Below are 27,416 nucleotides of genomic sequence, written 5' to 3' on the forward strand. Positions count from 1 at the left end.
TTTGTCGAGAAAATTTCTCTTTTATTGATTTGACCCTTGAATGGGCGATTGTACATAAAGATGCAATTCCTTAATGAGGTAATTGTTGTGTATAGAAACAAAGTGGCAATAAAACTGAGTTCCTATTGAGTCTCCACACTGCTATGATCCTTATGTCTTTGATAGTTCGAGCACCTTGCCTTTGAAAAAAGTCGGGTGGATTGATTCTTTTGTCTTCGAGGGACATGCTAGATGCCTGAAAGTACAGTTCTTTGCCTTGGAATTAATCCCTAATTTTTGCCTGGATCGCCCTTTCAGGTTTTCGATCCACCGGGATACCCATTTTTGCCTGAGCCGCCCTTTCGGGTTTTCAACTCAGCGGGTCAATTTTTTTTTTTTTATCCCTAATTTTTGCCTGGATCGCCCTTTCGGGTTTTCGATCCACCGGGATAGCCATTTTTTGCCTAAATCGCCTTTTCAGGTTTTCGATTTAGCGGCCTTTTATCATTCCACTTTTCTAGGCAAAGTACTTTTTAACAGCATCAGCATTGGTGGGAAGTGGCAATTCATCACCATCCATAGTTGCCAGGATTAGAGCGCCTCCGGAAAAGGCTCTAACCACCACAAATGGACCTTCATAATTCGGTGTCCACTTCCCCCTAGAGTCCTTGTGAATGGGCAAGATTTTCTTTAGCACCAAATCACCCTCTTGAAACACCCTGGGACGAACTTTCTTATCAAATGCCTTCTTAAGACGCCTCTGATAGAGTTGACCGTGACCTAACGCTTTCAAGCGTTTCTCCTCAATAAGGTTGAGCTCGTCGTACCTTGATTGAACCCATTCTGCCTCGTCTAACTTAGCCTCCATTAAGACTCTCATCGAGGGAATCTCCACTTCCATGGGAAGAACCGCTTCCATGCCGTATACCAAGGAGTATGGGGTTGCCCCTGTTGAAGTTCGTACCGACGTACGATAACCATGTAACGCAAAAGGTAGCATCTCATGCCAATCCTTATACGTGACTACCATCTTCTGGATGATCTTCTTGATATTTTTGTTCGCAGCTTCAACAGCCCCATTCATCTTAGGTCGATATGGTGACGAGTTGTGATGCTCGATCTTGAACGTTGTGCATAATTCCTTCATGGTCTTGTTGTTGAGATTGGACCCATTATCAGTGATGATTTTGTTGGGAACCCCATATCGGCATATGATGTTGTTCTTTAAGAAACGGGCGACTACGTGCTTTGTGACATTCGCATAAGATGCGGCTTCCACCCACTTGGTAAAGTAGTCTATGGCCACCAAGATAAACCTATGCCCATTAGATGCTTTGGGTTCTATCATCCCGATCATGTCAATGCCCCACATAGAGAAAGGCCAGGGTGATGCTATAACATTCAGCGGGGTAGGCGGTACATGTATTTTGTCAGCATAAATCTGGCATTTGTGGCATGCTCTGGTGTAATGATAACAGTCAGCTTCCATCGTTAACCAGTAGTAACCTGCCATAAGGATCTTCTTCGCCATGGAGTGCCCATTTGCATGTGTGCCGAAAGACCCTTCATGTATGTCCTTCATAAGCTGATTAGCTTCGTGTTTGTCCACACACCTCAACAAAACCATGTCATAATTCTGCTTGTACAATACCTCCCCATTCAAGAGGAACTTCGATGCCAGTCTCCGGAGGGTCCTTTTGTCAAGGCTAGAGGCCTCTGCCGGGTATTCCTGCTTCTCTAGATATCGTTTAATGTCAAAGAACCAGGGTTTACCATCTGGCTCTTCTGCTGTCGTCAAGCAATGCGCGGGTTCATCAAAACGCCTAATTTCAATGTGAGGCTGATGGTTGGGCCATATTAACTTGTACATGGAAGCCAAGGTTGCTAACGCATCTGCCATCTGATTCTCTTCCCGAGGAATGTGAGAGAAAGTGATTTTGTCGAATTTTGGGAGTAACTTCAGCACGTAATCCCGATATGGAATTAAGTTGGCATGTCTTGTTTCCCAATCACCTCTAATCTGATGTATCACCAGGGCGGAATCCCCAAATACTTCTAGCACCTTAATCTTCAACTCAATGGCTTCTTCCAACCCTAGTATGCAAGCTTCATACTCAGCCATGTTATTTGTACAGGTAAAACAGAGCTTTGCAGTGAATGGTAGATGGAAATTCTTGGGAGACATCAACACTGCCCCAATTCCATGGCCTATTGCATTTGAGGCGCCATCGAACATGAGAGTCCAACCTGCTTTTGGCTCGAGATTCTCCTATTGTTCAGAGTCTTCATCATCCTTGACAACCATGATGTCTTCATCTGGGAAGTCAAACTTCAAAGGTTGGTAATCCTCTAACGGTTGGTGAGCAAGATGGTCTGCCAGTACGCTTCCTTTGATTGCCTTTTGTGCAACATATTGAATATCGTATTCTGATAACAACATCTGCCATCGAGCAATCCTACCGGTAAGAGCTGGTTTCTCGAATATGTACTTGATGGGATCCATTTTAGATACCAACCAAGTCGTGTGAGTCAGCATGTACTGTCTGAGACGTTTGGCGGCCCATGCGAGTGCACAACAAGTCTTCTCGAGTAAGGAATATCTGGTCTCGCAATCATTAAACTTCTTGCTCAGATAATATATGGCATGTTCCTTTCTACCAGTCTCATCTTGTTGTCCCAATACACAACCCATGGACTCGTCGAGCACTGTTAAGTACATGATGAGGGGTCTCCCTTCTGCAGGGGGCATCAGGATCGGTGGCTCTTGTAAGTATTCTTTGATTTTGTCGAAGGCTATTTGGCAGTCATCATTCCACTCCACGCTTTGATTCTTCCTTAAAAGCTTGAATATTGGTTTACATGTGGCAGTAAGATGAGAGATAAACCGGGCGATGTAATTCAGTCTTCCCAAGAAACCACGGACTTCCTTCTCAGTCCTTGGTGAGGCATGTTCTGAATGGCTCGAACTTTGTCAGGATCTACTTCAATTCCCTTTTGGCTTACAATAAAGCCTAAAAGCTTCCCAGATCGAACCCCAAATGTGCATTTGTTAGGATTGAGTCTCAACCTAAACTTCCTCAATCGAGCAAACAGTTTCTCCAGATTAGTGATATGTTCCTCTTCTGTCTGGGATTTGGCAATCATGTCGTCAACATATACTTCGATCTCTTTATGAATCATGTCATGAAAGAGGGTCACCATAGCACGTTGATATGTTGCCCCAGCGTTCTTTAACCCAAACGGCATTACCTTGTAACAAAAGGTGCCCCAAGGGGTAATGAACGTGGTCTTCTCCATGTCCTCGGGATCCATTTTAATTTGGTTGTATCCGGAGAAGCCATCCATGAAGGAAAATACAGAGAACTGGGCTGTGTTATCTACCAATACATCGATGTGAGGTAATGGGAAATCGTCTTTGGGACTAGCTCTATTTAAGTCTCGGTAATCTACGCACATGCGGACTTTCCCATCTTTCTTTGGTACCGGTACAATATTGGCAACCCATTGTGGGTACTTAGCGACTTCCAGGAAACCAGCGTCAAACTGCTTTCTCACCTCCTCTCTGATCTTGAGAGCCATATCCGGTCGAGTTCTTCTTAGCTTTTGCTTGACGGCAGAGCATTCTTCTTTAAGGGGAAGCTTGTGGGTTACGATATCAGTGTCTAATCCGGGCATATCTTGGTATGACCATGCAAACACATCGTTATATTCATGGAGGAGCTCTATCAATCTAGTCTTCACTGCATCTTGAAGCGCGGCGCCTACCCTTACTTCTCTTTTGTCTTCTTCTGATCCCAGGTTGATAACTTCGACGTCCTCCTGGTGTGGTTGAATGACCTTCTCTTCTTGTCTGAGTAATCTGGCCAACTCTTCAGGGAGTTCGCAATCTTCCCCCACTTCATCTTCAGCTTGGTAGATTGGACAATCAAAGTCATGCCAGACCCTAGCAGTGTCGTTATCAATGGTCTCGGTAGTGTCTCTGCATGTTATGATTTATGCAGTTTATTTTTAGAAAGTGCGTGCATTAAAAATTGATGCCATTTTTTTTTAACAGAAAAACGAAAGGAAAGGAACAAAAAATTGAATGCAAATCTCCATTTATTATTGATATAAAAACTCTTAAAAAAAAGATAAAGGAGGCCCTACAACACGCCACTGTGCCTTGGGCAGAGCACAGGGTTTTGTCTAAAATAATAAAATTACTTTTGAAAAAATTGAGGGACTTCCACAGCCTTCCAGTTTGTCAGCTCTTCATTAGGCGCGGCTTGTCGTATCCAGCTAGACACCTCCTCCTCATGATCTTCAACATTGATCATTGCCACCTGGTTGCCAAAAATGTGGCCAGCGCTGGTGAACGTTTCCTTTACAAGAGGGATATGCTCCTTATCATGTTGGTTACCGGCTTCAATTGACGATGGGTCATATCCTAACCCAAACTTGTCTCGCTTCTGGTTCACTTCCACCACTTTGCCCCAGTCTTGAGCACTTTCACTTTCCATCACAGCCTTAGCTCCTTGCCACGAGGCCATGGACGGTCCTGACTTCGGAGTCTCCAATGTCTTTTGGACAGCCATCATATTTACCACTTCCAAGGACTGGAATGGTGTCTCGGTTATCTCGCCATCCACTTCGATGTATCGGAAAGATGTTAAGTGGCTAACCAAGATATCCTCCTCCCCTCCAATCACAATCATCTTGTCATTGGTAATGAATTTTAGCTTTTGGTGTAAAGGTGGAGGTGACGGCACCTGCAGAGTGGATCCATGGTCTTCCAAGTAGGCAACTATAACCGGGATGTATGTCCATAACTTGGAATGTGATATTGAAGAAAGTTGGGCCTATTTTGATTGGTAGGTCAACCTCTCCTATCACTGCTCGTCTTGAGCCATCGAATGCTTTTACAATCAGGGTACTGGGCTTCATATTCATCCCCTCCATCGGCAGCTTTATCAAAGTGGTTTTTGGCATGACGTTCAGTGAGGAACCTGTGTCTACTAATACCCTTGATAGTATAGTGTCTATGCATTTCAAGGAGATATGTAGGGCCTTGTTATGGTTCTTTCCCTCAACTGGCAACTCATCATCATTAAACCCCAAAAAATTTCCAGTGGTTACGCAAGCTATCACATCGTCAAACTGTTCTGTTGTTATGTCTTTCGTGATATGTGCTGCGCTTAACACTTTCAATAATGAATTCCTGTGTGCTTCTGAGTTAAGCAACAGAGATAACATGGAGATTTTTGAAGGTGTTTGATTCAACTGGTCTACCACTTTATAATCACTTTTCTTGATTATCCTTAGAAATTCCTCAGCCTCCTCACGAGTGACCGCAGCTTTAGGTGACAGATGCATTTCTTGCATTTCTTGATTTGGGACAGGGATTTGGACTGTAGTAGCAATTTCTTTCCCTTTGGCTTTTGTAGAAGCATCAACAGCCCTTGGCGCGAACACTCGGCCACTGCGCGTCATTCCGGCTGGCCCCACAATTGAGGTGACGTTTGGTTCATTGATTACCACGGGTCGGTCTTCCTGCCCTTGCTTAAAAGCTCTGGGTTGATATATCCATGGTACCGCCTTCTCATCTTTATACGCAAACGGTGCTGGAAACTCTATCACCAATGGGTTTATAGGGATTTCCACCTTAACCTCATCATAAGGGATGGCCACATTAACCTCATCAAAAGGGATGTCCACGTTAACCTCATCAAAAGGGATGTCCACGTTAACCTCATCATAGGGGATGTCCACCACGACGGCTATCTCCTCCTTTCCCTTGTTCTTAACGCGGCGATTTATCTGTAATTCGCCTCGATCCAACATTTGTTGTATAAAATTCCTCAACCCTTTATCATTCTCATCATTGACTAGCTCCTCTGGGACTAGACCACTTTTTAGCAGTTGTGCCCCTATCATGGTGATAGGGGTTTGAATCTCTTCAACCTTAAGAATCAGTTCTCCTTGATCACTCTCCTCAATGGCACTGACGGAAGCATCTCCATGTGTTGGCATGGGATTAGTGTTCACGTTCGGGCGTCTTGGAGTGAAAGTAACAACTTTTGCTTCAATCAGGTCTTGTACCCTATTTTGGAATGCAAAACAATTCTCCAGAGTATGGCCGGGCGCTCCCATGTGAAATTCACAATGGGCATTAGCGTCGTATCCGGGTGGATATGGAAAAACAGCCGGTTTCAGCTCCCTCAATGTCAGAAGGCCCTCCTTTTGCAAATATGGGAATATTTGGCTATAAGGTACTGGTAGAGGGTCAAGTTGCCTTCTTGGAGGCTTTGGCTTGAATTGTCTTGGTGGTGCTGCGTTCTGTTGTTGACGAGGTTGTTGATGATGTGGTTGATACATTGGTTGTTGTTGTATGGGTTGTTGATAGGGTATGGGTACCACGGCAGCGACTTGGCCATATGAAGCCTGTTGCTTCCCCTTATAGCCTCTAGATACAGCGTTCGTTTCACCCTCTCTTTTCTTCTGAAAGCCTCCAGAATACTTTTTCGGTGCGCTAGAGGTTGCCACGGCTCCTGAAATCTTTCCATCCCTCAGACCCTTTTCTATGCGGTCTCTGATTGTGACCAGATGTGCAAAATCGGATGCTGCGCTGCTCACTAATCTATCAAAAAATGGGTCCTTCAACGTGTCCACAAATATTCCAGTCATTTCCTTTTCAGACAATGGTGGCTCTACCTGAGCAGCCAACTCTCTCCATCGTTAGGCGTATTCTTTAAAGGACTCATTTTCTTTCATTGCCATCCCTTGCAACTGCATTCGGTCGGGTGCCATATCCAAATTATATTTGTACTGACGGAGAAATGCGTCAGCCAAATCTTCCCAGCTTTGAATCCGCCCTTGCTCTAAGCTCATGTACCATCTTAGAGACGCTCCACTCAAACTATCTTGGAAACAGTGTATGAGCAGTTTGTCGTTTTCGGTATGAGCAGCCATTTTCCTGAAATACATCACTAGGTGACTTCTTGGGCAAGTCTGGCCTTTGTATTTCTCGAAATCAGGAGTTTTAAATTTAGCCGGAATGACCAAATTTGATACTAAGCGCATGTTCATGGCAGAGGCACCGAAGATATTATTCCCTTCAATAGCTTTGATCTTCTTTTCCAAGGCACGAAGCCTATCTGCAGATGGGTCTGGAAGTGTCTTAGGCTTCGGATGATCAGGCACATAGAAAGCTTCGTATGGGTCATCGCCTATTTCGGACCCATAATGAGCAGGCGCCTCAGAAGGCTCTGCACGATCCCCCTCTCCTTTGCTTCCTATTGGTATATGAACCAGACTCTTCTTGGCGTGGGTGTAGCTCTCATCTGGGTGGACCAAACTTGATGGGTTATCATTCCTTCTAGCCTCATTTTCTGCATCAACAACCCTCTCTCTCTGGGCGATGGCGAGCATTGTTTCCAGCAGTTGCTCCATCTTCTCTTGGATCGTATTGATGTCCGACCTCATGGTAGCTTGGTTGGCCTCCACTTGCTCTAATGTCATTTTGTAGTTGCTTCGCGTCTCGTACCGGTGTTGATTAGTCAGCGTTACTGGATAGAGGGCAAAAGGTTGGGTAAGTTTTTTTGTTTTTTTGTTTTGTTTTTATGAAGCGTGATGCATGAAGATGCGAATGTTATGCATATTTCATTTTCAGGAATTTTCATCACAGTTGTAGTTATATTAAGCATTCGAAGAAAACATAAAGTCAGTAAATAAAAATGAGGATCATCCTCCTTCATTCAGATGTTTAAAGTACGGAGTACAAAGGCATAACCGCCCAAATCGATACAGCTCAAATACTAAACTGAATATAAGAAAAACAACCGAATCATACAACAGTCTTTCGAGTTATGAGTTCTTCTAATTCAAGCTTGAACCTCTTCACCATCCCCTGACACATCATAACAAAATGGATTACAGCGGGATGTGTGCCATGTTGGTCCAATCCTTCCACTGCCTCTCTCAACCTCCAAGGCATTTCTTGGGTCGTCCAGTTGCAGAATTGTACCAAACCGTTGAGCTTTGCACGGTACCCAACTTTGTCCGCTTGCAAGAAATTGATAGTTCTCCTAAAGGTATCGTAATCCTCAATGACTTGCTCTCTTTCCCTTAGCCATATCACACTGTCTTGATTGAATGCCTCAAATCTGTCCTTCCAATGTTGAGCAACCTCTCTAGCATCTTTTGCTTCTTGACATTTGTCGGCCCAAGTCGTAGGTGTGACTCGAGAAGCTTCAAGGGATCTTTCCTTAAGTCGGAGCTCGTGCTCGGCTTGGGTCTCAGCATTATGGAGGGAGATAGTGAGATCTTGTATTTTAGCCTCCAATATCTCTCTAACTTCTTTTTTCTCTTCTGTAGCTCGTAGCCACCATCGCCTATTCTTTTGGCATTCTTTCTCAACTTGTCTCAACTGCTCTTTAATGGTTTCTAGGCAGTGATCAGCTTGTTCCATGCCTACCTTCACTTTCTTTCTCTTATGTTCTTCCTTGTCAACCTTTTCCTCAGTCGCTTCAAGCTGGGCCTTCTTCCTCTCTAGTTCCCACTTTATTTCATTCCTCTCATTTGAAACTCGTTGGAAGCTGGTCTGTAGCTCTTCATTTTCTCGTCCAAGTCTTGCTATAGTAGCTCTCAACGCTTCCACTTCTTCCCTGGAGACAGGGATGGGTTCTGGTGGTGAAGGTTGAGTTGGAGGATCGAGGATGAATGGAAGCTTGATCTCTAGACTTCTTCTGGTGACCCATTGATGATAGGGTTCTCTATCCCCTATGACACCCTTTCCTTTGTCTTGTCCTCTATAGCGAACTTTCTCCCAGGCTCGGATAACCCTTCTCAGCATAACGGGATCGTCCATATCATGGAACACAAAACCTTCTAACAACTGGTCATCCGGCTTATAGGTGATAGGGTAACCCAACTGCCTCATCGCTAAAATAGGATTGTAGTTAATGCATCCTTTTGATCCTATTAATGGTACGTTCAGAAATTCTCCACAACTAGTAATTGTATCTCCCACATTCAAGCCATGAGGATACCAAATAATGGTATTTTCAGTGAGTCCTACTAGCTTTTGAGACCACTCATATCCATCCATATTTTCAATTGTATCAACCTCTTTGAACACATGAGAGACAAGCCATTGGTAAAGGAGTGGTATGCAACATAACATCAGTCCTCCCTCCTTCTCAAAGCGTAAGTGCAAGGTGTGATAAACATCTGCTAGGAGTGCGGGTACTGGATCTTCATTCTTAACCTTGACGGCCCAAAACACGCTAATAGCTGCTACATCAATTAACTTCTCCATGTTAGGAAATAACACCAATCCAAAAATAAGTAAAGCCATAATAGTATCATGGGCTTCCCACTTCTGGGCTTTGGCAAAGCTTTGAGCAGTTTTCTCCAGGTACTCTTGTGGAATTCCTTGCACCTTCCCCCAAATTTTGATGTTAGGGGTTAGATCTTTGACTGGGATGTCTAGTACTTCTGCCAACTCTTCGGGTTTAGGGATTTGACCTAGCCCCCTGTATGGTCCCTTCTTCTGCTTAGGAGAGTCCAATATTCTTCCGAATTCTTCCAAAGTCGGGGCCAACTGGAAATCTCTAAAGAGGAAACTTCTGAGTGGTGGATCATAAAACTGGGCTAGTGCGGTAATAGCTTCTTTCTGCACCGGTACAGACAACAAGTGTAGAATCTTCCCATATTTGAGTGTGAATGCGTCTCGACGGATATTAGTCAACCCATCTCTGAATGCAATGAACTTCTTCACACACGGTACCTTAGCTTTGATTTGGAATGTTTTTTTCTTTCCTGACTCCATTTGTTCTTGAATGCTTAATTAACTGAAAATTTTGAAATTCCCTGAAAATAAAAAGTGTGTAAATGATTTTGCTATGCTCATAATGAATGCAACATGATGTTTATGCAATGACAGGATCCAGGTTTCACATATATCACAAGGTTCAACTTAACAACGGTTCTATGTCTTTTACCCCACACATCAAGGATTGCTCCTAAGGTTATCCATTTTCATGATAAGAACTTAGAGTCATGGACCAAGTTCAGTCTTCCATCGCAATAATGGGCTAGCCACATTGAAATGGAAGTTCTGAATCGGTCTACTCTAAGTGGGATCCTCGTATTGTTCGAACAGGGTGTACACCCTTCGGTTCAATACTACACGATCGCCAATCATGAAGACAGACTTCAGTTTAAGATGAGGTTCCCAGAGTCATGGACCATGTTCAACGTTTCCTCGCAATGATGGGCTAGCCATATTATGATGGAAACTCTGAACAGATCTACTCTAGGTGGAGTTCTCGTATTGTCCCAATGAGGTGTACACCCCCCGGTTCAATACTACACAACTCCGGGTTCTAAGTTCTTCTCAAAGCTCGGGTACGGAGCTTATCTCACAACATATATCAAACACCATAGATCACCCAACACAAAGCAGAATAAATTACATAGCATAAATAATACATCAAGATATACATAAGCAAATAAAAAGCGGTATTTTAACATTCATAGCAAATTGACTAAGTTAGGCTTGACTCTCTCTTGCTTGGAGCAAGTCCCCAGTGGAGTCGCCATCTGTCGCATCTCGAAAAATACGATTCCTCGCGATGGTCGCGGAAAAATTATGTTCGAACAGAGTCGCCACCGAACTTTATTTACTCCAATGAAGGAATAGGAAAATATCGATAAAACCTTTGAAAAATAGAATAATGGTCGTCGCAACCATATTCGGGTTCGGGAGTCGATTACGCAAGGGGAAGGTATTAGCACCCCTCACGTCCGTTGTACTCAACGGGAACCTTTTAGTCTAATTTGCTATTTGAATGTTAGTTAAATGTTATTTGCTTTCTTTGAGTAATTAGAGTTGATAATAGAGATGGATGAAGACCTCATGAAGGGGAAAAGAGAGGTTTTTTATTAGTGTGCTCGCGAAGATACAGCAATCTCCTGCCTACGTATCCTTATGGTGTAATAAGGAAATCAGAGCAATCGTAGTTCGGGAAACTACGGTTTTGTTGGTGTCTTTTAATGAACGACTGTGTAGATCGCGTCCTAAAGGCTAAACGCTGGCTTGTCTACTCTCGGCGGAGGCTTAAGCGTTGGTTTGTTGTGCGCATTAGAAAGGATTAACAGTGTTCTTTTGAAAAGAATTTTTTTAAGTTGTTGGTCGCACGGGGGCGAAGAATTAAATTTGATTTGTGAAAGTGTTTTGAATTTATTCGATTGTGTTTTAATTTGATGACGAAGATTCGAGCAATGTGGCGTACGCCAATTATTCGAATAATCGAGAGATAATGAAGCGGATGCTCACTATTCTCCTTTTCATTCAAAGATTAATTATTAAAATAAAGCTTTTAGAATTCATAATTAATTGAGGGAGTAATTTTAGTTTTAAGGAGTTTTGGGGTTTTAATTAAATGACAAAAATTCGAGCAATATGGCGTACGCCAATTATTCGAATAATCGAGAGATAATGGAGCGGATGCTCATTAATCTCCTTTTCATTTAAACATTAATTATTTAAATAGAGACTTTTAGAATAATTAAGTTGGGGAAATGATTTTAATTTTATATAATTTTTAGGGTTTTAATTAAATGACGACAATTCGAGCAATATGGCGTACGCCAATTATTCGAATAGTCGAGAGGTAGTAAAGCGGAAGCTTACTATTCTCCTTTTCATTCAAAATTAATTTAAATAATGCTTTTAGGATTTGTAATTAATTTGAGAAATAATAATTTGTAAATGATTTTAAGAGAATATTAGAATAGTTAAATTGGGAAAATGATTTTAATTTTATAGAGTTTTTTAAGGTTTTAATTAAATGACGACAATTCGAGCAATATGGCGTACGCCAATTATTCGAATAGTCGAGAGGTAGTAAAGCGGAAGCTTACTATTCTCCTTTTCATTCAACATTAATTTAAATAATGAAACTTTTAAGATTTTATAATTAACTTGAGGAAGCTATTAATTTAATAGAGTTTTAGAGTTTTAATTTAAATGACGAAAACTCGAGTAATGTGGCGTACGCCAATTATTCGAATAATCGAGAGATAATAAAGCGGATGCTCATTAATCTCCTTTTCATTCAAAATTAATTTAAAATAAGGTTTTTAGAATTTGCAATTAATTTGAGAAAGTAATTTTAATTTTATAGAGATTTTAAGGTGTTAATTAAATGACAAAAATTCGAGCAATATGGCGTACGCCAATTATTCGAATAATCGAGAGATAATAAAGCGGAAGCTTATTAATCTCCTTTTTATTTAAATATTAATTATAAAAAAAACTTTTAGAATTTAATTAATTAATTTGGGGAATATATTAATTTTATGGATTTTTAGGATTTTAATTGAATGACGAAAATCCGAGCAATATGGCGTACGCCAATTATTCGGGTAATCGAGAGATAGTGAAGCGGAAGCTTACTATTATCCTTTTCATTCAAGATTAATTTTGAATAATTTTTGGAGAGTATATTAATTAAATATGTTGAAATTTTTTAGAATTAATCGGATTTTAAGAAGATCATTTGGCTTTGAGCCAAGGTAATATATATCATGACTTGCTCATTTGTTACTAACAATAAATTCATTACTCTCTTAGATATCATACTCTAAAAAAAAAATAGATAAATTAAGCACAAGATCAAAGTCATATTGGGAAAGGAAAAAACAATTGTTTCCAATACATTATTATTACAAATACTATATGATTACTTAGATAATATATAAAAATGGAAAATAAATTAGTAAATAAATAAAGAAAAAGATAGCAGTGTAAAGTCTGAAGAGGTACCCTTAGAAATGGACCCCTATAGTAGGTCAAGGCCCCAATAATGGCCAATCTATTCATCCATTCAGGTCGGGCCCAAAGGCCCAAACCCTTTCTGCCTAGGAAGCTCTAGCGCTCAGAATGGAGAATGGGAATTGAGGGAGGCGGCGCCTCTACCTCTCTCATGCGGAACAAGTGGCCAAATTGTGGGCCAACCAACACGACGTGGCAATATAGCATGCATAACACTTGGGGCGGTAAACAGAGACGCCAACAGATCAATAATGGCTTTTAATACTCCTTTAAAAATGCAACGGTTCAATGAGGATTCAAAATGCTTTTCCATATTCCAAGTATACTCTTCATGAGCATTAAATGGAAGAATAATGGGCTTTGAGAAGACAAACGTAAAACCTTTTAAAAATCCAATGCTAATGTTCATTAATAACCTAAAAAAAAAAAAAAAAAAGGAATTTCCATAGTATTTGATAAATCCTCTATATTTTCTCAGTCTTTACCGAATCTGCTTATTCTCTTCTCTTAACCTTGTTTTTTTCTTCCTCTGTTCAGCCTCAACATTGAAGCAAACAGGGTAGTAGCGACATAAATCCACGACGGCACCTCTATACAACCAGGGCGGCGCCGTCGCGAGTACTTAAAACCAACATCAAAACTCCTAACCAAACAATCGTTCCTAAACCCAAATCTAAACAAACAGCAAAATCCAAAGAGCCAGATTCGGAAAACAAACACAATCAGAAACCTGAGTTTTCAGCTTAAAATCAAAACCATGGTAACAACAATTTTATGCAATAATCATGGGGTTTGCGTTCTATGAGGCGGTATAAACAAGGCGGTTACATCAAATCACGCAAAGGGAAATATTAAATACCAAATCGGAGCTAGTCCGACGTTTCAACTCCGGCAAGGTGAGGTAAATGATCCTTAGCGTCCTTCAAGGTCCTTTCTTCCTCTCGAACTTTCCGTCTTCTTCGCTTCCTCTTTAACGATTTGGGTTTGTTTCGGTTTTGACAGGGGCTTAGCTCGAGCTTGTTGAGCTTCGGTGTGAAAATCTCAACAAGTTCAAAATGGAGCTTTTTAATGAGGGTTTTGGAATGATTTCTCCAGAGTAACGGCGCAGAAATTCGGATCCCTTTTCAGTGGATTTCACTCCCTTCTTATAGAGGTGGTACGAGGTTTATACGTCCTTATCCTTCATGAGCTGGCAAATCTATTCAGAATCATTCCGTTAGAGAGGAATTTTTGGGCTGGATTTGGTGGGGACCAAGGTATGTGAGTCATTTCCTCAATTTGTCTGTAGCGAAATCCACCAAAAAGTGTGGTCCTGTATTAGCTCTATTTTACTGATGTGGAATACTCATGTATTGTGGTTAAAAATCCTATTTTTTACCGTCCTGTCTTGAACTTGCATTGTGTATTGTTTATTGTTGCATTTCCTTGGCTGAAAAGGCTTGTGCTTCTTCTGTTTTGACTCTGTTTTTTCGCTGCTGTAGCAGCTTCATCCTTGGACTCTCATTCAGTAACTTGCGATTCATGCACACGTGATTAGTTTTTCTCAATTTCTGCAGGCTGCAATATGCTCCTTAGGATATGGAAACAAAGCGTACAAGGAGTTGTCGTGGTTAACGGGCATGCTGCTTAGATCTCGAGTAATTTCTTTTGTAATGCCAACATGTCTTTAGATCACAGGTTGGGACTTGTGTGAACCTTCCTTTAATGCGTGACTTATTAGTTGACAATAGGTACCTTGGTTTATTCGTGGTATGTGGCTACCGCAGGTCTCGTTACGGCTGATGCATTGCCTAGTTCTTCACGTTGCAGGTTGGGTTTTACAGTTAGGCCTGCTAATTTTATCGATCCTGCTGTCTTGCTGAAGATTTCCTCACCCATTGGCTTGTATATCAGGTCCTGCAGCAGGTTTGTGACAGGTCTTGCCGTCCTAATCCGTGCGTCATGTCTTTATCATGGTTTAGTTTCCTGCTACAAGTTGGTCATGGAAAATACGCAGCATAGCCATTTGGAAGCTCATGTAATGGATTTATCTTATAATGCCAATGATTTGTTTTTCCCTTGCAGGTTGTATACATGTCGGCAATGCGATTAGAGAGTGATTTGCAAACCCGGAGATGGCTCAAATATCGGCTTTGCTTTATTTCCTCTTGTGCAGCAGGCACAATACTGAAGATGACGATGTATCGATTTAAATGCCGTGAATTGCTGCTGATTCATGTTTCTGTTGTTTCCGTCATTGCTATTTTGGTCACAGCTTTGGAGCTTTGGGGAATCATATGGGGGACACCGTTGAAACTCTTTATTCGATTTACAAATGCCTTTATCTTCGAGTTGCATTGGCTACCATTTGGCGTCATTGTGATGTCTTCATTTGCAGCCAACTCAATGTTGCGGCTTTGCTTGGAACACTACCGTTAGCAATTCTGGTTTACTATACCGTTATGCTATTTGCTTGGCCACTCTGCGGTTTTGGAATGTTGCTGTGTTTGTATGAACATGCTGTATTGTATGAACATGTGATATTATTAGCTATTGTGTTAGCATTTGAATGAAATTTTGTCATGGTAACAATTACTTTTTGGTTTTGGACATTTAGAATGAATTTCAATCTCGTAGATTGGTGCATGTTACATAATGCCGGTTCTGGACATTTGCCTGTGAAGTAGCTTAACAAACCTTCCTGTGTTGTTTGGTTCATGGTACATAATGCCGGCTTATTTGTTTAATCCATGAAATGGATATGACGGCTTTCATGACAGGGGTGTACTGCCATGCCTTTGGTTCGTTCCACTGATAGGTCACCGCTTAATTTTGGTGCATCCTGCTGTTTTGGTTTTTCCAACAGGTTATGCTCAATGCTGACTATGGAAAGAAAAACGCAGGGGGATTCTATTGCATTCTGTTAGCAGCCACACAGGAAAAGTACCGGATTCTGCGGCGGATTAAGGTTTGACAAGAACTGCCTTGATGGTGGTTTCACACTCACGGCTCGTGGTGAATTTGCGGTGTAGTTTTGTATATGTTGTAACGATGCTTAGGTTATGTACTTTGTTCATTGTATTTGTGTATTTCAGCATGTGAGTTGGTTTTTGGTTGTAATGAGAATGGACAGGGTTTATGTAATGGTTTTCAATGGTTGATGTAATGTAAATTGGCTTTTGGAATGAACACGATTTACATTGTCTTATGTATGGTAGTGTAAAAAACAGTGGGCTAATGATTTATTGATCAAGGTCCAACATAATGAAATTGTCTGGTTTAAGGTGATTTGGAAAAGAACATGAGAATGACCAGGAATGGCTTTTTTTAGCCACATGATTGACTATGGTCCACCGTTGACCAAAAGTCAACGGTTAACAAAAGTCAACAGTTTATCAAAATTTCCAAATTTTGCACCTTTTTTATACATAGACAACGGAATGTAATCTAATTGTCAGTTGAATGAAATTTTTGTAAATGAAGGAATTTGGTATGAATTTGGAATATATGATTTGTTATGCATATGATGCAAAAATAAAATGAAAACAATTCTGTGAAAATTTAAATATGCCTGGACAAAATTGGGGTATGACAGCTGCCCCTATTTAATTACCTTGAACCAGAAAGTATGAATGTCAACAGGCTTCGTACATTCGTGGTGGAAGATAATTAAATACTAAAAGACCCGAATTTTGTCCTTTGAAATGCAATGGAGAAATGCAGAAAGAAAAATGCAGTGGGAAATACAGTAAGAAAGGTAAAATGAGGTAAATGAAACAGTCGAGACTATCTGGGAATCATCAGAACAGTATCTTGGATGTCATAATCGAGATATTCCAGTAATGGAATGATACCTCAACTGTATCTAAGATTTTCTGATAATTAGCAGAACAATGTCTCGATTTGAACGCACGAGATTCTCTGAGGATCAACGAAGCAGTACCTTATATGATATAATTGAGATATTCCGACAAGGGAATGATACCTCAACCGTATCTAAGATTCTCCGAGGATACCTAGAGCAGTATCTCAAAAGAAAAAACTAGAATGAGACTCCTCATATTGATGAGACAGCATCTCAAACAGCGAAAGATGAGATTCTCTGTATCGAATCGAAGCAGCATCTCATATGATAGAATTAAGATATTCCGAACAAGGGAATGATACCTTAATTGAATCTGAGACTCTCCGAGGATACTAGAGCAGTATCTCAAAAGAAAAACTAGAATGAGACTCCTCATATTGATGAGACAGCATCTCAAACAGCGAAAGATGAGATTCTCTGTATCGAGTCGAAGCAGCATCTCATATGATAGAATTAAGATATTCCGAACAAGGGAATGATACCTTAATTGAATCTGAGACTCTTCGAGGATACTAGAGCAGTATCTCAAAAGAAAAACTAGAATGAGACTCCTCATATTGATGAGACAGCATCTCAAACAGCGAAAGATGAGATTCTCTGTATCGAGTCGAAGCAGCATCTCATATGATAGAATTAAGATATTCCTAACAAAGGAATGATACCTTAATTGAATCTGAGACTCTTCGAGGATACTAGAGCAGTATCTCAAAAGAAAAACTAGAATGAGACTCCTCATATTGATGAGACAGCATCTCAAACAGCGAAAGATGAGATTCTCTGTATCGAGTCGAAGCAGCATCTCATATGATAGAATTAAGATATTCCGAACAAGGGAATGATACCTTAATTGAATCTGAGACTCTTCGAGGATACTAGAGCAGTATCTCAAAAGAAAAACTAGAATGAGACTCCTCATATTGATGAGACAGCATCTCAAACAGCGAAAGATGAGATTCTCTGTATCGAGTCGAAGTAGCATCTCATATGATAGAATTAAGATATTCCGAACAAGGGAATGATACCTTAATTGAATCTGAGACTCTCCGAGGATACTAGAGCAGTATCTCAAAAGAAAAACTAGAATGAGACTCCTCATATTGATGAGACAGTATCTCAAACAGTAAATAAAATGAGATTCTCCATATAAATGAAGTAATATCTCAAAGAATGAAAGTCTGTTGGGGGGATATTTTTAGAAAAGATTCCTTTTGGAGGAAATCTGATGAAGAAGCTCTGTAGGGAAGAAGCTCACAAGAGACCTTTATGGTAACTTCTGCTTGGGGAGCAGTGGTAGCAAAGAAAATGCTGGGAATATCACTATCAACCATGAAGTTGAGAGAAATGACTGGCCAGGAAATGATTCCTTGAGCGTACGTAGGGTAATAACTGTATTTGGGAAATGAGGAAAATCTAGGATAGACATGAATGACCTTAGATCCTTATCATATTATGTTTGATTTTTGTATGATGTTCCACTTTGGGTGGAAATGCCATGCATGGGAGGATGCCTGAGGTGTATGCATTATGCATTTGCTGGGGATATTTAACTGTGCATATAGGAATGCGGACCGTGTAAGGCTATGCATATGTATGCCAATGATTGGTATGATTTCTTCTGGGTGAATTTTCCTATTTGGTAGGAAAATCATGTATGTAATGGATGCATGTTGATGCATGTGGGAATGCAATTGGGTATTTGGAATATGCCCTGATTAGGGCGTTTTTTGCTTTGGGTGATGGTGCCAGCGGTGTGGACTTTTGGTTATGATGGAGATCAAAATTTGATGCCCCATTGGGTGATTTTGGGAATATGTCTGGGGGTGCCCTAAACCACTGAAGGGTTCAGACTTCTCAACACGCGATACTCCAACTACGATTTAATGTTTCTGCTGGAAATGCATTAGAGACTTGCCCCGGTTTGGCTGTACCATGAGTATATCTTTGAGAGGTGCTGATTAGCGAATTGGAATGGACATAGGTGCCTGCACACAGTCCTATACCTCTATGAACAACAAGAGCAAACTTGGAAACTAAGAGGTTCATCCTTTTATTATTTCAAAAGCAATTTTATTACTTTATTCAATTATGTGTTTTTATTTTCTCCAAAATATTTAAGAGTGATGTTTATCAAAAATAAAGGTGCTTTGCAAACAAACAGATAAAAATGCAAAATAATTTGGGCACAACTTTTGTCGAGAAAATTTCTCTTTTATTGATTTGACCCTTGAATGGGCGATTGTACATAAAGATGCAATTCCTTAATGAGGTAATTGTTGTGTATAGAAACAAAGTGGCAATAAAACTGAGTTCCTATTGAGTCTCCACACTGCTATGATCCTTATGTCTTTGATAGTCCGAGCACCTTGCCTTTGAAAAAAGTCGGGTGGATTGATTCTTTTGTCTTCGAGGGACATGCTAGATGCCTGAAAGTACAGTTCTTTGCCTTGGAATTAATCCCTAATTTTTGCCTGGATCGCCCTTTCAGGTTTTCGATCCACCGGGATACCCATTTTTGCCTGAGCCGCCCTTTCGGGTTTTCAACTCAGCGGGTCAATTTTTTTTATTTTTTATCCCTAATTTTTGCCTGGATCGCCCTTTCGGGTTTTCGATCCACCGGGATAGCCATTTTTTGCCTAAATCGCCTTTTCAGGTTTTCGATTTAGCGGCCTTTTATCATTCCACTTTTCTAGGCAAAGTACTTTTTAACAGCATCAGCATTGGTGGGAAGTGGCAATTCATCACCATCCATAGTTGCCAGGATTAGAGCGCCTCCGGAAAAGGCTCTAACCACCACAAATGGACCTTCATAATTCGGTGTCCACTTCCCCCTAGAGTCCTTGTGAATGGGCAAGATTTTCTTTAGCACCAAATCACCCTCTTGAAACACCCTGGGACGAACTTTCTTATCAAATGCCTTCTTAAGACGCCTCTGATAGAGTTGACCGTGACCTAACGCTTTCAAGCGTTTCTCCTCAATAAGGTTGAGCTCGTCGTACCTTGATTGAACCCATTCTGCCTCGTCTAACTTAGCCTCCATTAAGACTCTCATCGAGGGAATCTCCACTTCCATGGGAAGAACCGCTTCCATGCCGTATACCAAGGAGTATGGGGTTGCCCCTGTTGAAGTTCGTACCGACGTACGATAACCATGTAACGCAAAAGGTAGCATCTCATGCCAATCCTTATACGTGACTACCATCTTCTGGATGATCTTCTTGATATTTTTGTTCGCAGCTTCAACAGCCCCATTCATCTTAGGTCGATATGGTGACGAGTTGTGATGCTCGATCTTGAACGTTGTGCATAATTCCTTCATGGTCTTGTTGTTGAGATTGGACCCATTATCAGTGATGATTTTGTTGGGAACCCCATATCGGCATATGATGTTGTTCTTTAAGAAACGGGCGACTACGTGCTTTGTGACATTCGCATAAGATACGGCTTCCACCCACTTGGTAAAGTAGTCTATGGCCACCAAGATAAACCTATGCCCATTAGATGCTTTGGGTTCTATCATCCCGATCATGTCAATGCCCCACATAGAGAAAGGCCAGGGTGATGCTATAACATTCAGCGGGGTAGGCGGTACATGTATTTTGTCAGCATAAATCTGGCATTTGTGGCATGCTCTGGTGTAATGATAACAGTCAGCTTCCATCGTTAACCAGTAGTAACCTGCCATAAGGATCTTCTTCGCCATGGAGTGCCCATTTGCATGTGTGCCGAAAGACCCTTCATGTATGTCCTTCATAAGCTGATTAGCTTCGTGTTTGTCCACACACCTCAACAAAACCATGTCATAATTCTGCTTGTACAATACCTCCCCATTCAAGAGGAACTTCGATGCCAGTCTCCGGAGGGTCCTTTTGTCAAGGCTAGAGGCCTCTGCCGGGTATTCCTGCTTCTCTAGATATCGTTTAATGTCAAAGAACCAGGGTTTACCATCTGGCTCTTCTGCTGTCGTCAAGCAATGCGCGGGTTCATCAAAACGCCTAATTTCAATGTGAGGCTGATGGTTGGGCCATATTAACTTGTACATGGAAGCCAAGGTTGCTAACGCATCTGCCATCTGATTCTCTTCCCGAGGAATGTGAGAGAAAGTGATTTTGTCGAATTTTGGGAGTAACCTCAGCACGTAATCCCGATATGGAATTAAGTTGGCATGTCTTGTTTCCCAATCACCTCTAATCTGATGTATCACCAGGGCGGAATCCCCAAATACTTCTAGCACCTTAATCTTCAACTCAATGGCTTCTTCCAACCCTAGTATGCAAGCTTCATACTCAGCCATGTTATTTGTACAGGTAAAACAGAGCTTTGCAGTGAATGGTAGATGGAAATTCTTGGGAGACATCAACACTGCCCCAATTCCATGGCCTATTGCATTTGAGGCGCCATCGAACATGAGAGTCCAACCTGCTTTTGGCTCGAGATTCTCCTCTTGTTCAGAGTCTTCATCATCCTTGACAACCATGATGTCTTCATCTGGGAAGTCAAACTTCAAAGGTTGGTAATCCTCTAACGGTTGGTGAGCAAGATGGTCTGCCAGTACGCTTCCTTTGATTGCCTTTTGTGCAAAATATTGAATATCATATTCTAATAACAACATCTGCCATCGAGCAATCCTACCGGTAAGAGCTGGTTTCTCGAATATGTACTTGATGGGATCCATTTTAGATACCAACCAAGTCGTGTGAGTCAGCATGTACTGTCTGAGACGTTTGGCGGCCCATGCGAGTGCACAACAAGTCTTCTCGAGTAAGGAATATCTGGTCTCGCAATCATTAAACTTCTTGCTCAGATAATATATGGCATGTTCCTTTCTACCAGTCTCATCTTGTTGTCCCAATACACAACCCATGGACTCGTCGAGCACTGTTAAGTACATGATGAGGGGTCTCCCTTCTGCAGGGGGCATCAGGATCGGTGGCTCTTGTAAGTATTCTTTGATTTTGTCGAAGGCTATTTGGCAGTCATCGTTCCACTCCACGCTTTGATTCTTCCTTAAAAGCTTGAATATTGGTTTACATGTGGCAGTAAGATGAGAGATAAACCGGGCGATGTAACTCAGTCTTCCCAAGAAACCACGGACTTCCTTCTCAGTCCTTGGTGATGGCATGTTCTGAATGGCTCGAACTTTGTCAGGATCTACTTCAATTCCCTTTTGGCTTACAATAAAGCCTAAAAGCTTCCCAGATCGAACCCCAAATGTGCATTTGTTAGGATTGAGTCTCAACCTAAACTTCCTCAATCGAGCAAACAGTTTCTCCAGATTAGTGATATGTTCCTCTTCTGTCTGGGATTTGGCAATCATGTCGTCAACATATACTTCGATCTCTTTATGAATCATGTCATGAAAGAGGGTCACCATAGCACGTTGATATGTTGCCCCAGCGTTCTTTAACCCAAACGGCATTACCTTGTAACAAAAGGTGCCCCAAGGGGTAATGAACGTGGTCTTCTCCATGTCCTCGGGATCCATTTTAATTTGGTTGTATCCGGAGAAGCCATCCATGAAGGAAAATACAGAGAACTGGGCTGTGTTATCTACCAATACATCGATGTGAGGTAATGGGAAATCGTCTTTGGGACTAGCTCTATTTAAGTCTCGGTAATCTACGCACATGCGGACTTTCCCATCTTTCTTTGGTACCGGTACAATATTGGCAACCCATTGTGGGTACTTAGCGACTTCCAGGAAACCTGCGTCAAACTGCTTTCTCACCTCCTCTCTGATCTTGAGAGCCATATCCGGTCGAGTTCTTCTTAGCTTTTGCTTGACGGCAGAGCATTCTTCTTTAAGGGGAAGCTTGTGGGTTACGATATCAGTGTCTAATCCGGGCATATCTTGGTATGACCATGCAAACACATCGTTATATTCATGGAGGAGCTCTAGCAATCGTAGTTCGGGAAACTACGGTTTTGTTGGTGTCTTTTAATGAACGACTGTGTAGATCGCGTCCTAAAGGCTAAACGCTGGCTTGTCTACTCTCGGCGGAGGCTTAAGCGTTGGTTTGTTGTGCGCATTAGAAAGGATTAACAGTGTTCTTTTGAAAAGAATTTTTTTTAAGTTGTTGGTCGCACGGGGGCGAAGAATTAAATTTGATTTGTGAAAGTGTTTTGAATTTATTCGATTGTGTTTTAATTTGATGACGAAGATTCGAGCAATGTGGCGTACGCCAATTATTCGAATAATCGAGAGATAATGAAGCGGATGCTCACTATTCTCCTTTTCATTCAAAGATTAATTATTAAAATAAAGCTTTTAGAATTCATAATTAATTGAGGGAGTAATTTTAGTTTTAAGGAGTTTTGGGGTTTTAATTAAATGACAAAAATTCGAGCAATATGGCGTACGCCAATTATTCGAATAATCGAGAGATAATGGAGCGGATGCTCATTAATCTCCTTTTCATTTAAACATTAATTATTTAAAATAGAGACTTTTAGAATAATTAAGTTGGGGAAATGATTTTAATTTTATATAATTTTTAGGGTTTTAATTAAATGACGACAATTCGAGCAATATGGCGTACGCCAATTATTCGAATAGTCGAGAGGTAGTAAAGCGGAAGCTTACTATTCTCCTTTTCATTCAAAATTAATTTAAATAATGCTTTTAGGATTTGTAATTAATTTGAGAAATAATAATTTGTAAATGATTTTAAGAGAATATTAGAATAGTTAAATTGGGAAAATGATTTTAATTTTATAGAGTTTTTTAAGGTTTTAATTAAATGACGACAATTCGAGCAATATGGCGTACGCCAATTATTCGAATAGTCGAGAGGTAGTAAAGCGGAAGCTTACTATTCTCCTTTTCATTCAACATTAATTTAAATAATGAAACTTTTAAGATTTTATAATTAACTTGAGGAAGCTATTAATTTAATAGAGTTTTAGAGTTTTAATTTAAATGACGAAAACTCGAGTAATGTGGCGTACGCCAATTATTCGAATAATCGAGAGATAATAAAGCGGATGCTCATTAATCTCCTTTTCATTCAAAATTAATTTAAAATAAGGTTTTTAGAATTTGCAATTAATTTGAGAAAGTAATTTTAATTTTATAGAGATTTTAAGGTGTTAATTAAATGACAAAAATTCGAGCAATATGGCGTACGCCAATTATTCGAATAATCGAGAGATAATAAAGCGGAAGCTTATTAATCTCCTTTTTATTTAAATATTAATTATAAAAAAAACTTTTAGAATTTAATTAATTAATTTGGGGAATATATTAATTTTATGGATTTTTAGGATTTTAATTGAATGACGAAAATCCGAGCAATATGGCGTACGCCAATTATTCGGGTAATCGAGAGATAGTGAAGCGGAAGCTTACTATTATCCTTTTCATTCAAGATTAATTTTGAATAATTTTTGGAGAGTATATTAATTAAATATGTTGAAATTTTTTAGAATTAATCGGATTTTAAGAAGATCATTTGGCTTTGAGCCAAGGTAATATATATCATGACTTGCTCATTTGTTACTAACAATAAATTCATTACTCTCTTAGATATCATACTCTAAAAAAAAAATAGATAAATTAAGCACAAGATCAAAGTCATATTGGGAAAGGAAAAAACAATTGTTTCCAATACATTATTATTACAAATACTATATGATTACTTAGATAATATATAAAAATGGAAAATAAATTAGTAAATAAATAAAGAAAAAGATAGCAGTGTAAAGTCTGAAGAGGTACCCTTAGAAATGGACCCCTATAGTAGGTCAAGGCCCCAATAATGGCCAATCTATTCATCCATTCAGGTCGGGCCCAAAGGCCCAAACCCTTTCTGCCTAGGAAGCTCTAGCGCTCAGAATGGAGAATGGGAATTGAGGGAGGCGGCGCCTCTACCTCTCTCATGCGGAACAAGTGGCCAAATTGTGGGCCAACCAACACGACGTGGCAATATAGCATGCATAACACTTGGGGCGGTAAACAGAGACGCCAACAGATCAATAATGGCTTTTAATACTCCTTTAAAAATGCAACGGTTCAATGAGGATTCAAAATGCTTTTCCATATTCCAAGTATACTCTTCATGAGCATTAAATGGAAGAATAATGGGCTTTGAGAAGACAAACGTAAAACCTTTTAAAAATCCAATGCTAATGTTCATTAATAACCTAAAAAAAAAAAAAAAAAGGAATTTCCATAGTATTTGATAAATCCTCTATATTTTCTCAGTCTTTACCGAATCTGCTTATTCTCTTCTCTTAACCTTGTTTTTTTCTTCCTCTGTTCAGCCTCAACATTGAAGCAAACAGGGTAGTAGCGACATAAATCCACGACGGCACCTCTATACAACCAGGGCGGCGCCGTCGCGAGTACTTAAAACCAACATCAAAACTCCTAACCAAACAATCGTTCCTAAACCCAAATCTAAACAAACAGCAAAATCCAAAGAGCCAGATTCGGAAAACAAACACAATCAGAAACCTGAGTTTTCAGCTTAAAATCAAAACCATGGTAACAACAATTTTATGCAATAATCATGGGGTTTGCGTTCTATGAGGCGGTATAAACAAGGCGGTTACATCAAATCACGCAAAGGGAAATATTAAATACCAAATCGGAGCTAGTCCGACGTTTCAACTCCGGCAAGGTGAGGTAAATGATCCTTAGCGTCCTTCAAGGTCCTTTCTTCCTCTCGAACTTTCCGTCTTCTTCGCTTCCTCTTTAACGATTTGGGTTTGTTTCGGTTTTGACAGGGGCTTAGCTCGAGCTTGTTGAGCTTCGGTGTGAAAATCTCAACAAGTTCAAAATGGAGCTTTTTAATGAGGGTTTTGGAATGATTTCTCCAGAGTAACGGCGCAGAAATTCGGATCCCTTTTCAGTGGATTTCACTCCCTTCTTATAGAGGTGGTACGAGGTTTATACGTCCTTATCCTTCATGAGCTGGCAAATCTATTCAGAATCATTCCGTTAGAGAGGAATTTTTGGGCTGGATTTGGTGGGGACCAAGGTATGTGAGTCATTTCCTCAATTTGTCTGTAGCGAAATCCACCAAAAAGTGTGGTCCTGTATTAGCTCTATTTTACTGATGTGGAATACTCATGTATTGTGGTTAAAAATCCTATTTTTTACCGTCCTGTCTTGAACTTGCATTGTGTATTGTTTATTGTTGCATTTCCTTGGCTGAAAAGGCTTGTGCTTCTTCTGTTTTGACTCTGTTTTTTCGCTGCTGTAGCAGCTTCATCCTTGGATTCTCATTCAGTAACTTGCGATTCATGCACACGTGATTAGTTTTTCTCAATTTCTGCAGGCTGCAATATGCTCCTTAGGATATGGAAACAAAGCGTACAAGGAGTTGTCGTGGTTAACGGGCATGCTGCTTAGATCTCGAGTAATTTCTTTTGTAATGCCAACATGTCTTTAGATCACAGGTTGGGACTTGTGTGAACCTTCCTTTAATGCGTGACTTATTAGTTGACAATAGGTACCTTGGTTTATTCGTGGTATGTGGCTACCGCAGGTCTCGTTACGGCTGATGCATTGCCTAGTTCTTCACGTTGCAGGTTGGGTTTTACAGTTAGGCCTGCTAATTTTATCGATCCTGCTGTCTTGCTGAAGATTTCCTCACCCATTGGCTTGTATATCAGGTCCTGCAGCAGGTTTGTGACAGGTCTTGCCGTCCTAATCCGTGCGTCATGTCTTTATCATGGTTTAGTTTCCTGCTACAAGTTGGTCATGGAAAATACGCAGCATAGCCATTTGGAAGCTCATGTAATGGATTTATCTTATAATGCCAATGCTTTGTTTTTCCCTTGCAGGTTGTATACATGTCGGCAATGCGATTAGAGAGTGATTTGCAAACCCGGAGATGGCTCAAATATCGGCTTTGCTTTATTTCCTCTTGTGCAGCAGGCACAATACTGAAGATGACGATGTATCGATTTAAATGCCGTGAATTGCTGCTGATTCATGTTTCTGTTGTTTCCGTCATTGCTATTTTGGTCACAGCTTTGGAGCTTTGGGGAATCATATGGGGGACACCGTTGAAACTCTTTATTCGATTTACAAATGCCTTTATCTTCGAGTTGCATTGGCTACCATTTGGCGTCATTGTGATGTCTTCATTTGCAGCCAACTCAATGTTGCGGCTTTGCTTGGAACACTACCGTTAGCAATTCTGGTTTACTATACCGTTATGCTATTTGCTTGGCCACTCTGCGGTTTTGGAATGTTGCTGTGTTTGTATGAACATGCTGTATTGTATGAACATGTGATATTATTAGCTATTGTGTTAGCATTTGAATGAAATTTTGTCATGGTAACAATTACTTTTTGGTTTTGGACATTTAGAATGAATTTCAATCTCGTAGATTGGTGCATGTTACATAATGCCGGTTCTGGACATTTGCCTGTGAAGTAGCTTAACAAACCTTCCTGTGTTGTTTGGTTCATGGTACATAATGCCGGCTTATTTGTTTAATCCATGAAATGGATATGACGGCTTTCATGACAGGGGTGTACTGCCATGCCTTTGGTTCGTTCCACTGATAGGTCACCGCTTAATTTTGGTGCATCCTGCTGTTTTGGTTTTTCCAACAGGTTATGCTCAATGCTGACTATGGAAAGAAAAACGCAGGGGGATTCTATTGCATTCTGTTAGCAGCCACACAGGAAAAGTACCGGATTCTGCGGCGGATTAAGGTTTGACAAGAACTGCCTTGATGGTGGTTTCACACTCACGGCTCGTGGTGAATTTGCGGTGTAGTTTTGTATATGTTGTAACGATGCTTAGGTTATGTACTTTGTTC

At 40.5% G+C, this 27,416-nt stretch overlaps 1 long non-coding RNA gene across 1 annotated transcript; it reads left to right on the top strand.

Moving 5' to 3' along the window:
• The first annotated feature begins 25,916 nt into the window (after positions 1–25,916).
• LOC127085287 (uncharacterized) lies at positions 25,917–26,936 on the top strand. Its single transcript, XR_007789071.1, has 3 exons — positions 25,917–26,039; positions 26,129–26,267; positions 26,427–26,936. It is a non-coding gene; the product is annotated as an uncharacterized LOC127085287 (long non-coding RNA).
• Positions 26,937–27,416: the final 480 nt, after the last annotated feature.

This window comes from Lathyrus oleraceus, chromosome 5 (assembly GCF_024323335.1).
Source record: "Lathyrus oleraceus cultivar Zhongwan6 chromosome 5, CAAS_Psat_ZW6_1.0, whole genome shotgun sequence".
Classification (NCBI taxonomy): domain Eukaryota; kingdom Viridiplantae; phylum Streptophyta; class Magnoliopsida; order Fabales; family Fabaceae; genus Lathyrus; species Lathyrus oleraceus.